At 39.3% G+C, this 14,428-nt stretch overlaps 1 non-coding gene across 1 annotated transcript; it reads left to right on the forward strand.

Moving 5' to 3' along the window:
• Window positions 1–8,875: 8,875 nt before the first annotated feature.
• On the forward strand, window positions 8,876–8,981 carry LOC118488689. Its single transcript, XR_004885233.1, has one exon. It is a non-coding gene; the product is annotated as a small nucleolar RNA R71 (small nucleolar RNA).
• The last annotated feature ends 5,447 nt before the right edge of the window (window positions 8,982–14,428 follow it).

Here is a 14,428-nt window from a genome sequence, read left to right on the forward strand (position 1 = left end):
GATGAGTAACGTGTCAAATGGAAACGATAAATGTTGGGCCGAACAGCCTGGTCGATCGAACTGTAGGTTCGATCGAACGGGTCGTTCGTTCGGTTGGACAGTCCGTTCGGACAGCCTGTCCGATCGGCCGGTAGGCTCGATCGGTTGGACTGTTCGAGTGGATTGTTTCTTCCTTTGTGTAGGATGTGTTTGTGTATGATGGCTTGTCCTTTTGAAGTTTTCGTTGTAGTATTTGAGAACACTGAAGTGTCCTTACCTTTCAGGTCGATCGATCGAACGGTCCGTTCGATCGGCCGGCTTAACCGATCGGTTAGGAACTTTAGAAATGGGTCCTCAGTGGAATGTCACCTGATCGAACAGCATGTTCGATCGGGTGGCACTCCCATACGTCGAACGAGTTGCAAAGTCGATTAAGGGTTGAAGCATAGTATCTCATGATCCGATGAGTAATGTTATCGAACAGCTCGTCCGATCGAACATCACTTCGTTTAATACTATACTTCATGAAATTGTCAAAGTGGGGGGGGATGTGCTAGCCGATCGGCTGGCCTGGCCGATCGGCTGACATGTCTGATCGGTCAGCATCCTGACCTGGTCGGCCTGTTCGTCTAACACTTCGCTCTTCTGATTGTTTGACGTTATATCGAGGTATTTTGACAACGAGCTGAACCATGGAACCTTCGTTCTTACTTGTTTCTCCTTCTCGGACAGGAATCACCCAAGTCCGGCCGGTGAACGGTTCGGAACGGTGGTTTAACGTTTAACCCGTAATCGGTGAACCTCGTAGATAGAATCCGAATCTTGAACCACACAACCACTAGAATGACTAGTGAGTTGGCTCAAGCTCCATTTCTACCGGTTTGAAGGAATTGAGTGTAAAAGAGTTGAAAGAAAGTTGGAAATCATTCTTTCAATCCGTCACAACATGTAAATGTTTAGATCTGTGATAGATCTTAGTTTGTTTATGTGGAAATCGGTTAGATCCAAGTGATTCTTGGTGGATTGAGGCCAAAACATGAAGTTCTTGAAGAACACCATGATGACATCATCCTAGAATCCTTAGATCTTGATGATTTCACGGTTAGAAATCAAGATTTGAAAGATAGAAAGGTGTAGGAGTGTGTATTGATCAAGAAAGTACAAGATTAGGATGAAAACTTACGGAAATCGGAAGAAATCTGAGAAAAGAAGGGGAGCACGAGCTGGTCGGTCAGAGGGTTTCCAAAAGTGGAAAGAATGACAATGACAGGCCTATTTATAGGCTTCCCAAAGAGGAAAGGGCTGGCCGATCGGCCAGGCATCCCGATCGGACAGCCTGCTCGATCGGACAGTCTGTCCGATCGGCGGGGCCGTTCGACCGGCTAGGAGCCTGTTCGATCCACAGCCTGTTTCGAGTGTTCGGGGCGACGATTTTTGATATTTCGATTTTGATTGAAGACGATACGAGTACGATAGAGTTTCCTATTCAATTTACTTTTAGTCCCAACCACTATATCTACATACAAGCATCTATATACTATATTTGATTTCGATTTTGATTGAGTTCAATTGAGTTTCGAGTTTCGATTTGATTGATTCGATTGGTCACCACACATAACATATAGTAAGCACGCACAAGTAACACATAAGGCACACACACACATAATATAACGCCAAGTTCGCATAATTCGAGTTTCGAGTTCGATTGATGATTTGATTAGCTTGATTATTGATTGATTAACTTTATCGCATTGTTACTTCCTACTATTCACAGTCGTAAATCGTTTCGCGTCGATTAAACATTCGATTACTTCGATTTCTCTTATAGACAACACTTACTCCACATAATACAAATCATAAAATAGACTATTTACAGTCAAAGAAGTCAAACTTGACTTGGACTTTGACTTTGACTTTGACATTCAAAAACACGGGGTGTTACACTTTAGGCCATGTGGGCCAAGCAGGCCCAAGGGGAGCCCATGTAGGGAAGTGGGCTTGAGTTAGTATATAAACAAGTTATTAACTTGTTTTAGGGTTTGAACCTTTGGAACCTTGGGGAACCTCCTTGTTACACAATTTCTCTAGAGCTAGAGTGGAGGCGATTCGATTGTGGTGTACTCATACGCGACATTTTTGCTTGTTCAAGTAATAGAAACGTGTGTGAGTTAAGAGTTATTTCGGTGTTCTTGTTTATTTTCGTTTTGATTCTTGAATCATCTATTGATTGGATTCCGCACAATCAATAGGTTGTTTGATATCATTGAAAGATCCGGTTAAACGGGGTTTACACTGCTGACTCAGACTACTTAGCCGAGGGTAACGTCACCTTCAAAAGAGGGGCTTACCACATTATGCATTAATAACTTAATTAATTATCTTTCAATAATCCGACCCTTTAGGATTGTATCCTTGTTGACTCAAACTATTGGGTTGAGGGTAACGTCACCTTCAAAAGAGGGGCCTACTACAATAACTAAGATAATCTCTTAAAATGTGCAAAAGTGCGGAAATAATCAAAGGTTACATTACACACGAGTCGGATCCAAGTGATTCATCTTGTCTATCTGTCTTTACTTTTACTTTTATTTTCAGCATTTTAGTTAGTTTTATTTTTCTAGTTTAAAAAACCTTTTTCTAACTTTTTGATTTGATTAGACGTTGAGGATAAACCGGTACTAAAAGCTCTAGTGTCCTTGGACGACCTCGGTATCTTACCAACACTATACTACGTCCACGATGGGTACACTTGCCCATATGTGTGTTTAGTGTTAGTGAATATCGTGTTTTATAAATTTAAAACTTGGCTAAAAAGTGTAAAAAGGGCTTAAAATATACACTTAAATATATTACACTACACGCACATCATATGCACTGACACGTAGTCATTTGGTTCTATAACATAGAACCTGTGAGCAAATGAATGCTCCGCATACCCAATGAAAATGCAGTCTATACCTCTTTCCCCTATGTTCCTTATCTTAGGATCAGTGAGCCTCACCATGGCTCTACAACCCCAAACTCTCAGCTTATGCAACTCAGGTGGCTTTTTATACCAAAGCTCAAAAGGGGTGGTCTTGTTGCTTCCTTAAGAAAAATTGCACCAGCCCCAACCCTTAAATACTCAAATAGCTGAAGAACATGATGTATAGCAAATGGTTACTGGCGAAGCTGAGGTTGAAACTGAGATTCTTGATTCAGATTCAGACTCTAGTGAAGAAGAATCCGATTCTGACAGTGAAGTGGAAGTGATTACGTCTGAGAAAGTTGAGGAAACCGTGACACAACCGGATCTGATAACGACTTAGAACTTAGCGGCCCTACTTATGACCTTGCAGAGTGGTGACGGAAACCCTTCGTCCGTACCTCCCACTGAAGATCAAGTTCAAGCTGAAATTGAAGCCATTACAGATTGAACAAGCATCAAACAAAAGACAACGAACCAACACATCTCCTGAATCTGATCGTTTTGGCCCTATTTCCAAACCAGAGCTTGCTTTGTCCACTGATCCAAAGACTGTTGTTGCCACAATGGAAACCAGCACACAAGAGCCTGACGTTGACTTTGATTTTGACTTCGAAACGACACACTCGCTTCCAGAAAGTTCAAGTGGTGTCAGGTTTGAGGCAGGAAGCTCAAGTGGTGCTGGATTCACTGAACACGATGAAGCTGCGTTTCGTTACACAACAGAGAAAAGACAAGTCGTTGAACAAAGTGATAGTGATGAAGATGTGAATGTGGCAAGATTGTGACGAAGAGTGGTTGTATTAGAACATGATGCTGCAATGAAGGAAGCTCAGATTTCAGCGCTTCAACAAGACTCTGCTTTAAAAGAAGCTCAGATTTCCTCTCTTCAGGCTCAAATCTCTAGCAAGGATCAAACAATAGATCAGCTGCAAGGTGATTTAGGCATGTTAATGTCTGTTGTGTATGATCTGAAGGCCAAGTTGGAGAAAAAAGCTTGGAAATGAATTCATTGACAAAGAAGATGAACAATTCAACATTGGCCGTCCAAAGCAAACACCTGAAGAAAGAGCAGCAGCAAATGCAGCAGCTGATGCAGAACATGAAGCAGGCCTGAATGCTTATCTAGCTGCTGAGCCGAAGAAGAAGAGCAAAAAGCGTGAAAAGAAACAAAGCAACAAGCAAATGATTGTTATGAAGAATCAGGATTTGAATCCTCTAGATGAAAACTTCTAGCTCAAAGATCCAACAAAGAGGCCAGATTTTGTGATGGAATTGGGGTCTAGCCACTATGATAAAGTGGGAAACAAGTCTGCGGTCGCAAGCTGGAGGTACAACCATGATAAGAATCTGTGGCTGATTACACGTGAGAGTGGGCACAGAAGATATTACGCCAAGGAATCTCAATTTGAGAGTTGGACGAAGATTGATTTGAAAAGTCTACTGCGAGCCCCATATCATGATTCTGATCAAAACAAGAGAAGTAGAGGATGGATGTTCCATTTTAAATTTGAGAAAGAAGTTAAGAATAACTTCCCAACCATGAAGACTGCTGAATCAGAGATCAGAAGAAACCCTGGTGTTGGTGACCCTTTCACCAAGAGAACATTTAAATCTGTCATCTGGCCTCCGACTGACAAAGAAAAGATAATTCCCATCTCTTGAAAGTTCGCAAAGGGAATTCTAAAGAATTTCAAATTCTGGGTATATGATCCGAAAATGGTCGAAGCTGCTATCGTTACTAACGAATAATCATATATCTTGACATTCAATGATTAAACACCAATTAACTCAATCATATATCTTGACATTCAATGATTAAACACCAATTAACTCAAAATAGATGAAGTGATTCAAGAAAACAACGTTTAGGAACAATCAACACATGAAATAACACATAAAAACTTGGCAAATGTCATAGATCTCTAACAAACACCATGAATTCATGTCCAACATAGATAAACAACTCAAATTGAACTAAATGGCATACAAACCCTAGCCCTTGGTTGTGATCACAAGGGTTTTAGCCACACATGATCATGTTTGATGAAGATATGTTGTGATTTCGGTTGCAATTGGAGAAATCTTGATGTTAGAACACTTTGTGAATGAGTATTCCTTGTTCCTTGATGTCTCCTAGCCTCCAATGGTCCAGAATAGATGAAAAAATATGACCTCCTCCCTTTAGAATCGTCCAAAAATGTGAAAAACCGTCATAGAACCGTAATAGGCCGTAATTTCCGGCGTAGGGCGGAATTTCCGCTCTGCCCACTTCATTTTCCGCTTTAAGTACTGGATACGTTCCCAATTAACGCCAGGAATGGCCGGAAAATACGGCCAGGGGCGGATTTTACGGCACCTGAACCTTGCTTTGCCTCTTTTGCTTCCCATTCTTGTCCCGCATGTTTCCGCTTTGTTCCATGATGCTATATCAATCCAAAATGCCTCCAATCATCATCTGAAACTTGCACAAATAAACTTGACAAAGTAACTTGTTTTTACATGCATTTAATGATAAAAAACGAGACTTGACATGCAAAAACATTATACATCGGAAACATATATCAAAATTCCCCAACTTAAATCTTTTTCGTCCCGAAAAAGAAGATTACAATGGGATCAGATTGGTTTGCAATTCTAAAACACTTCGTCTCCCCGAGAAGTTCAAAATAGGCTTGATAGATGTTGTACATTTTTATGAGTTGCAAATTTCAAGTAACTTTCAATGCAACACTTGGGTAATGGTCAGCTTTTAACACACACATGTTTTCACCAATGCAAGCTAAGGTCATAAGGCATACCCAACCCACAAGACTTACAACAATCAAGAGTTTACAACCAAGCAAGCAAATAAGTACGAATTACCTAATCAAACCTAATATGCCTCAACTTGTTAATACATAGGGTTTCACACTCCTCACAATGTATCACTCCCCTCGGGTTATTTAGTGGACTAGTAAAAATGGTACTAGTAATTTTTCTGAAACGCTCAACCCACAATTGCAACATTATTAGCATATGCTAGTACAGAAATCAAACCGCCACCTATTAACAAAAGACTAAATGCAAATCAAGAGGGCTTCATGGGTTGGCTTGGGTGAATGTTTTGGAATTAATGTTGGACAAATGGCTAAAAGGTGAAGAAATCCGGATCCTACAACATAACACAATAACTAAGAACTAACATATCTTCATCTTTTTTTTTTTTTTGGAACCATGAACTTTGGTCAATTGACCTCTCATGCATAGCAACATTTTTTTTCTTTTTTTTTGGATGGATATCACAATAAACTAAACAAACTATCGACGTTGACCCGGATTTCATCAAAAAGGTTAAAAGAAGAGGTAGAAATGGCTTAATGGTAAATTGGGTGAATATTTGTGGGTTTAACAAATGGAAGGAATAGGCTCGAATTGGTGATCTAATGGATAATGTAGGGTGGTTTAATCAAATGAAATGGTTTTAATCAAGAAAGGGTATCCTAACGCCTCTATCACTTTTGCATAAATCTCAGTTCAAGATCTTGGAATGTATAACTACACTAGTTCTACCATAATGTACAATTTTGGGTAACCCTCTACAAAGAAAAGAGCATGATATATAAGAATGTGCTCGAGTAGGCTCAAATTCTCACAAAAATGGAAGGATATGGGTAAACGTGTGAAACATGTTTTGACAAGCATATGGCATATTACCCTTAATTAGGTATTTCTATCTATTTAACTTGCAAAGTGTACTCTATCAAGCAACTTAAAGGGCTAACCATGCCAAAGGACCTATGCTTATTCACCGGATATAACATGCAATGAATTGTATACCTAATCATACTTGCATGTACAAAGTCAGTTACTTGAATGTGTGTGTTTTTTTTTTTTTTTTTGTACAATCATCACAAATCCTATTATCCCTTCTTTTCGGATCAACTTCATGCCTAAGTATCGCATGCCAGAATTTCATCATTTCCCATTTATGTGTAACACTTTTTCAAGGACTTAACTCATTCATTCATCAATCAAACACGTAGCATGTGTGACATTTAGCAACTTGAGTTCATCTTTATTAGAAACTTGAAACAAATGCGACTACATGAAAATGCAAACTAGCGTACCACACTACTATGTTCCTACATGCAACACACACAAAAACAAATAAACGGACACCATCACATCACTATGCTCATGCAAACACAAAACACAAAACAAAATGGAAAGGGAACATGCACCTGATTGAAACAATCAATGGAAACTGCCACCCGCATCATGACCCGGGTGAGAGTGAGAAGGGGGAAATAAAGACTCCATCAAGCTCATGTGTGTAGCTCGCATGTTGGAAGGATCTTGTTGTAAGCTGGAGCCCAATCCCTCCCCAGTGCGTGATGAAGGATGAGACTGAAGGGGCAACCATGCTGAGAAGTAACCTTGTGGACATGGTTGGTGCTCCTGACCTGAAGTCTGACCGAAGTAACGTCTCATCTTTTCCATGTATTCATACCTGCGGTTGTATTCCCACTCCCTCTCATAAATTCGGCTTTTTTCATAAGCCTCTTGTTTCTCCCACCTTTCTTGGACCAGTTTGGCTTGCTCTTCTTGCCATGTCTTCAAACTATTTTCCTGCGCAGCTCTCCATTTGGCAGCAGCTGCTATTTCCTTGGCTTGCTGAACATACATTTCCCTCTCATATGAGGTCCAATTTCCCCAAGTCGGGGGCCTCTTTTCCCATAAATCGATGCTTTCATAGGATTTACTAAAGCGGAAGGATATGGGGCGGTATTAGTCTCCACACCCTTATCCATCACTTTAGTAAACTCGTTACCCACAACCTCTTGATTTGTTGAATTTTTAAAAGCTTGATGAGGTTGAGTTTTAGTAACATGAGTTTCTATTTCTTGGTCATTATCGGATCCATCACTAACATCCTCCACCACACCTTCAACAAATTTTGATGGAGTTTCAACATTGTGCTCATAAGACTTACCATTTCTAAGAACACATACCTCATTGACGTGTGCATTTTTGTTGCTCTTTGATGATGATCCTTGATGTTGTGGATTGATTGTTGTGTCACTTGGAAGCTTTCCCGGTCGTCTTATAGCTACTTCTTCCGCTAGTTGACCAACTTGTTGGGTTAGAGATCCTACGGTCTTACCTTGAACTTCTTGTTCTTGCACCACCCCTTTTAGGATTCCTAAAATCTCATCTAACTTGGTTGAACCTTCATTGTTTGCATTTCCTTGTGATGAACTTGCTTGGCCTTGATTTTGACTTTGACCTTGTTGGAAATTTCTTGAGTACCCTTGTTGTTGAGTTATTCCTTGTTGGTACCCACCTTGATTGAAACCTTGATTAAATCCTTTATTGAATTGCCCCCGTTGATAGTTACCTTGAAAGTTTTGTTGACGAGGCTGAAATTGTTGTTGTCCACCTTGTTGACTTGATCCTTGAAAGTTAGGATTCATTTGATTAGCGGGGTTGCCATATCGGAAATTTGGATGATTCCGCAATCCGGGATGATACGTGTTAGAATTCATATTCCTTTCCCCGTGTACTTGATTAACTTCTTCGTTACTTCCAAAATTCATAGGGCAATCAAAAGCAACATGCCCCATATCTCCACATATTTCACATAACTCTTGTACCTGCAAAACAAGAGAAACATCCTTTCCCAACTTTTGGCAAATCATATCAATTTTCTTTTCTAATGCATCAAACCTTTCATTACTAGGTTGGTCATTTACAACTTTAATTTGATGTGGTTTAACACTTCGATCAGCGGAAGCTTGAATTTTTAAACCTTTACTTAAAGTTTCTAAAAAATTCCATTCATAATTCTCATCATGAGTTAAAAAGGTTCCACCGCTACATGCAAAAACAACTTTTTGATCCTCGGTAACTAAACCATCATAAAAAATTTTGACCAAATCCCATTTAGGGATGTCATGATGAGGACACATTCTAAGCATTTCATTAAAACGTTTGAAGGCTTCATGAAATGTTTCCCCAACATGTTGACTAAAAGATTTGATAGCATTTCGAGCTTCACTAGTTTTACTCATCGGATAGTATTCCTCAAGAAAAGTTCTTTGCATTTCATCCCATGTTCGAATACTATCAGATGGTAAAGTTGAAAACCATTGTTTAGCTCTATCTTTGAGTGAAAATTGAAAAAGACGTAATTTTACCTCTTCGGGTGTAAAGCCTTGTTTCCCAATGGTGCTACATATTGCTGCATAGTCAATCAAATGTGTGTAAGGCTCGTCTGATGCAACTCCCCTAAAGGTTGGTAAAATAGCCAAGTACTGAGGCCGGATTTCAAATACTCTCCCATTTAAAACCGGTGTAACAATTGGAGATGGGTTTCTAAAGATCGTCGGCCTGAAATGAGTGTCTACTCCGGGTAGTGGTGGATCACCTTCACCACCTGCCATATTTGTGCTTTCGGTATCGCTTTCTTCAGAATCAGAAATGTATGAAGAAGTCGGACTTGAAGTCAAGCTTGCTCTATGGACAATTCGGTTATGCCTTTCTAATCTTCCTATCTCCGGAACAAATGCTAATGGTGATGATCTTCCAGAATGTCTAGTGTGCATGCAATGAAACTCCTACCTGCGCAATCACCACACCAACCGTGACAAAGGATAAAAAGATACAAGACTTATGATATTTTTGGATTTTTAGCAATATTTAACAAAAACAGAAAAGCAATCAACTAAAAACAAACACCAAGCACACGTGCTCCCCGGCAACGGCGCCAAAATTTGATCGACGTCGAAGTACCGATCAAAGATAAGAAGATTATATGCTCCTAAGTACCCTAAATTAGTAGTGGCAAATAGGGTGTCGAACCACGAAGAGCTAGTGGTTGGTGTAAGATCTCAATCGATTGCAAAACATGGTAAAAACTTAAAATTGGATTTGTGTTTTGATTTAAGAAATTAGAATTAACTACAATTGTAAATTCAATAAAGTAACAATGAGCACAACCAAGTATCAAGTTTGATAGCACAATTAGTAATTTAAGTTTGCGAATCTGGTTTGGTAGATTATATAGACATAATCTTGTGACATCATATGCGAATTGAGTATTGAAAGACCTATACTTGTGTATCTAAGCTTACAACGATTGAACACCGATGTAATTAGGCTATCACAAAATGATCACCATCAAATATAAACATGTTAACATAACCTTCAATCATATATCTTGACATTCAATGATTAAACACCAATTAACTCAAAATAGATGAAGTGATTCAAGAAAACAACGTTTAGGAACAATCAACACATGAAATAACATATAAAAACTTGGCAAATGTCATAGATCTCTAACAAACACCATGAATTCATGTCCAACATAGATAAACAACTCAAATTGAACTAAATGGCATACAAACCCTAGCCCTTGGTTGTGATCACAAGGGTTTTAGCCACACATGATCATGTTTGATGAAGATATGTTGCGATTTCGGTTGCAATTGGAGAAATCTTGATGTTAGAACACTTTTTGAATGAGTATTCCTTGTTCCTTGATGTCTCCTAGCCTCCAATGGTCCAGAATAGATGAAAAAATATGACCTCCTCCCTTTAGAATCGTCCAAAAATGTGAAAAACCGTCATAGAACCGTAATAGGCCGTAATTTCCGGCGTAGGGCGGAATTTCCGCTCTGCCCACTTCATTTTCCGCTCCAAGTACTGGATACGTTCCCAATTAACGCCAGGAAGGGCCGGAAAATACGGCCAGGGGCGGATTTTACGGCACCTGAACCTTGCTTTGCCTCTTTTGCTTCCCATTCTTGTCCCGCATGTTTCCGCTTTGTTCCATGATGCTATATCAATCCAAAATGCCTCCAATCATCATCTGAAACTTGCACAAATAAACTTGACAAAGTAACTTGTTTTTACATGCATTTAATGATAAAAAACGAGACTTGACATGCAAAAACATTATACATCGGAAACATATATCAGACATTCATATTGTATGCAAGATCTAATCATCAATCTTAAGCATTCTACTTCATCTCCTTTCTTTTGTTGAATCATTGCTTGTTTGTGTGATTCCGCCACCAAACAAGCTTGTGTGATATCATTGTGATCTCGTATCTGGACTTACAGTCTCCACCCTCTAAAGCTGACAAGCTCCCATGTGACCAATCCCTCAACTTGCAATCTAGGTTTGGAAGTTATGACTTCATAATCTTAAGTTTGGGCCTAGATCTCCATTTTTTCCTAAAGCGTTTTTTTCTTTTCTTATCATGAGGCCCAACCTAATCAACTTTGTCAAAAACCCAATCTTGAGGCCATATTCAAGATTATCATACCCAAATTCAAAAGATTGAATATGGACCCACTTTTGACTTCATCCCTAATAACCTGGGGTTCCACACTATCGTCCCTTATGTTTGGAAGATCATCATAGTTTTCCACCCTTTCTTTTTCTCTACCATCCAAGCCAGCTGCCTTACTGTTACCTACGATACTTTCCTCCCGGGTTCCAGAATTAGGCACCGGTTCAACTTTCGCAGTTACCAGAGTATGTTCAATACCTTATTCGCTGGTTTTGTCCTTTGGCTTGTCACCCCCGCCGAAATCCGCCAAAAATCTCCGCAAACAAAGACAGAGGGTGGTAACGATTGTGATCTATCATTGGAGATCCAAACCTCCCATCTTTTAGATCCCCATGTCACATCTGCTACCTCCGAGATGGGATTCCCATGCGATACCAGGACCCCGATTTCGCTGGTACATAAGGCTCCATCTAGAATGGAGGTTGTTGTCGGCAGGACGATGCGACCCAACCTCCCATAGATCTTGTTTATTACTCTTGCATCCCAAAGGTCCACATGGACTCCCAGAACCGAGAGCCAAGTAATTCTCTTGATTTTCAACATCTGACCATCCCAAATAATTAACTTATCACACCAGTTAGACCACACGACTTCATTTTCGACCAAAAACTTTCTTGCTTTATCAAAATCGGAGAAAGAGAATAACACACATAACCCTCTCAAATATTTAACTGCAACACATCCCATTTCCACTTTCAACACTTCCTCATGAAGGACTTTCAACACTTCCAACGACAACATTACCCCAACAATGAGTTCTTTCGCCTAGATAATGACGGGAGATCCCCGATGTCATTGAAATTCACCATTTTCCTTCTTGATCAAAACTCATCTAATCCAAGGAAGACATCTTTGATATCGGATACACTTCCATTCTTGACCCCATATGTCGTATCCTCCAGAGGCTTGGGATGGGGTCTCAAGTGCATTGATATCCCTTGGGCACCCCCTCCAGTACCTCCACTCTTTTTCCAAGTGTCGTCTCAATTAATACTTAACGACGTTTACTCCTATCACTACCCCATAAATCTTAATCTTTGCTAGCTCGAGTGTCCGAACGTTTTTCCAACTGCATCTTTGTTTTTCTGGAACGAAAGTATCTACCAAATTTTTGTACTGATCGAAAGTCTGCCAAAATCTATCGCTATGCGGGAGGTTAAATATGAAGAAAGTCGTAGCCTTTTCTTAGTTATTCCTCTCTGAGTCTTCTCTTGGACTCCATATTGAATCCTAGGCATCCCCATTCTTACCCAATTTCCTAAGCTCTTCCAGTTTGTGCCTCCGGAGTCGTTCCACATTGTCGAAACACTCTTGTCTTGGATCCTTCTCCTTTGCCTTCCCCCGAGTTCTCATGAGTCATGAGAGTATTATTGTTTTTCTTTCATTCACCAAGTGCAACCTTTAGTTGGGGTGGGTAAAGGAGTGGTTTGTAATTTGTTTGTTTTCATTAATAACTAGTTTAATACCCGTCCGTTGGACGGGTTATGCTAAGGTAACAGACAAAGACAATGTATATTCATGGTTTTTCGGTTTGCTTCTCCTTTTCCTCGTTTCCATCTCCTATTTGAAAATAGTACAACAATCGAACTTTTTTTTTAATTTTAAAACCAGTGAAACATATTTTGCAAAAACATTATCCAAACACTACAAAAATGACATATTAAATTTTAAGAAGCCAAAAACTTAAAAGCAGGTCAAAATAAAAATTACAAACGCACACATTAAGTGAACACAAAACTAAAGTGGGAATGAGCGAATACCGATCCCGTCCCGATCCCGCCCCGACACCGATAATCCCTATCCGAAATTTCATGAATACATGATACCAATACAGAAACATGTCGGTTCGGTTAGATATCAGTATTTTGAGGGAAAAAGTCGGTATTTTACCGGTACAACACCATACCGATAACGAAAAAACCAAAATGTGGATAGCAGTTCCAATACCGAAACATGTCAGGATCAGAATTATCGATATTAGGATCGGGATGACGTCAATATTTTATACCATTTGTTCATGGCCCGTCTAAAGAATATTATAAACAAAAATAACAATTTTAATTTATATACAAAAAACAATATTTACCCTTATGGATAAACATCAGCTTCACCATTTATAATCTACCCACCGTTTGGTTTTCTCCATGCACCTCAATAGTCAACAGGCTATTATAACAGCCACCCACTACTTCCTTTTCTCGATACACATCAAGTCCCCCTCAATCCATCAGATCAAAACACACACAGAGAGAGAGAGAGAGAGGGAGAGAAGAAACACAGACACTACGACACAGAGAAGTCGGTGAACTGCCGATCGGCGAGACCACTCCGGCAAGTGCACATCTTCAACTGCTAAATCGCGCAAAGCTGCAAAGGTCAGATTCGTATAGGGCATAATTAGGGTTTCGTGGTTGGGTTGTGATCAGAAAAAACAATGGACCTTCATTTACTTTTGTTTTGTGTTGATCTGGGTTCTTCAATACACAAAGAGAAACCTGTTTGTTGGGGTTTCTTTCTTTTTTTCTTTTTATGCTTATTATTACTATTATTTTTTGGATGTAAATCTGCGATTAAAGTCTGAAAAAGTATTAGTACGATTCATAGATTTGATATTTGTTCCTGTTGTACGCCTTTCTGAGCATACTTAACTTTCAAAATCGTTTATATCTTGTGTTTTTACATGAAGAATGTTAGATGTAACATATGGACTACTATTTGTGAGGCCAAGGTTTATGTGATGAAAGAACATGAACTATTCTGTTGATTTTGATTATATTGAACTTATGACTAATTATAAATAGTTGTTTAATTTTTAACTAAATACATGTTAATAATTTCCTGTTGATACATTATATATGAGTGTTCTAATACTTATGGGCTTATTCAATAGTTGAACTTGCTTCTTTTGACATCGGTGTATAGTTAGTAAGATTGTTTTTTTCTTCAGGTGCATAAATGTGTTTTAACTGTGTCTACATGGTTAAGTATTATGCCTCTGTGTCTACTTTACTTTCATCTTTGTTTTTAATGTTGTTTAACAACACACCTTGTTGAGGGGTTTGAAGCCGATAACACACCTTCACAAGATTCTGGACAAAGGCTGTTGTTTAACTTATTCTAAACCCACAAAGATTTTACC

Source organism: Helianthus annuus, chromosome 16, assembly GCF_002127325.2.
Source record: "Helianthus annuus cultivar XRQ/B chromosome 16, HanXRQr2.0-SUNRISE, whole genome shotgun sequence".
In the NCBI taxonomy this organism is placed as follows: domain Eukaryota; kingdom Viridiplantae; phylum Streptophyta; class Magnoliopsida; order Asterales; family Asteraceae; genus Helianthus; species Helianthus annuus.